Below are 1,454 nucleotides of genomic sequence, written 5' to 3'. Positions count from 1 at the left end.
TAGAGTCCTTTGGGCATTGCGTTCACAGAGGCAGTTCACAATGGGTGCCAACTTCTTCTAGATTCTGCCAACTACTATTTGGCCTGAAGCATTTTATACCCGATAGCAGAGAGAGAAGAAGAAAAATATATTAACCAGATGTGTCCAAATGGGCCTAGTGAAAAATGAGAGAAACGGGTAGATGAAAAAACTTATCATTTGAAGAATGTGAGCCTTGTTTTGTTGGTCTCTAGACTACTTCTCTATTAGCAGAAAGCCTTGTGGAAAACTTACTTTGTCTGCTTTTGTTTGTCACTGCCAACAGGGGAGTAAACACGATGAACTTACATTGACATATCGTCACCCAAGCCCATAGTTTACTTTAGGTTTCACTCATTTTTTATTAAGAGATCTCAGGGAGTCTATTTATCAGGTAGGCTTCACTCTTGATGTTGTACATTCTGTAGGTTTTGACAAATATATCATGAGTTGTATCCACCATTATAATATCATACAGAATATTTTCACATCCCTATAAATCCTCTGTGCTCCACACATTCATTCTTCGTTTCTCCCCTTGCCCCAAGTACCTCTGATCTCTTTCCTCTCTCTGTAGATTTCCCTTTTCCACAATGATCTGTAGTTGGAACCATAGAGTGTGTAGTCTTTTCAGGTTGGCTTCTTGGGTTATAGTTTTAAATGACATTTAAAAATAATTTTTAGCATGATTTTAAAGCTACGATAGAGAGTAAATATATCTCCTAGCATAAAAAAGCATAGCACATTTGTGCGACTTCTTTTTGCAGAAATGGATACTGCTAAAGGATATTGTCCCGGTACCAGCTCACCCTTGGAGAAGCAATGCAGAAGGCTTCACTTTGAGTGCCTTGTTCCCTATACTCTTTGGCCAGGCCACGTTCAGTGTACATGGTGGAAAACACCTGTTTGAATAGTGAATTGCGACCTTTTTACTGAACGATAGGGTAGATATGAGCCTGCAGATAAACTCGCTTAGTGAGCTATGGCTTAGATCAAACCAAGAAAGACACAGAAATCTTTGTACTGTGTCATCAGTGTTCATTGAGAACTGCATTCTAAATAAAGTAACTTTATGTATATATTTATTACTATAAAAATTTAAATGATTTATTAATATTATAAAATTCTCCCAAGAGATTGGATCTCTTTTAGGTAGGAAAGATGTCTTTCTAAAATGTGTCCGTACCTCTAGCATGGTGTCTAGTTATGGTACACACTCGACAAATGTTGAATGAATAAATATTCTGTTCTTGATTACAAATGTCAGAAGACATGTGATTCTATTCCTGGTTACCTTAGATTTAGAAAATCAGGTTTTCACATTTTTAAAATATATTTTACATGTTTATATTGATGGAGAAGGTAAACAAATGGCTACATGGTCCTGTTTATCTTTGCTCAGAGCAGGATGGATGTGGAAGAGATTGTATCAGAAT

Source organism: Pteropus alecto, unplaced genomic scaffold (assembly GCF_000325575.1).
Source record: "Pteropus alecto unplaced genomic scaffold, ASM32557v1 scaffold1197, whole genome shotgun sequence".
Taxonomy (NCBI): Eukaryota; Metazoa; Chordata; class Mammalia; order Chiroptera; family Pteropodidae; genus Pteropus; species Pteropus alecto.
The sequence above is the reverse complement of the archived record's forward strand: the minus strand, read 5'-3'. Positions refer to the sequence as shown.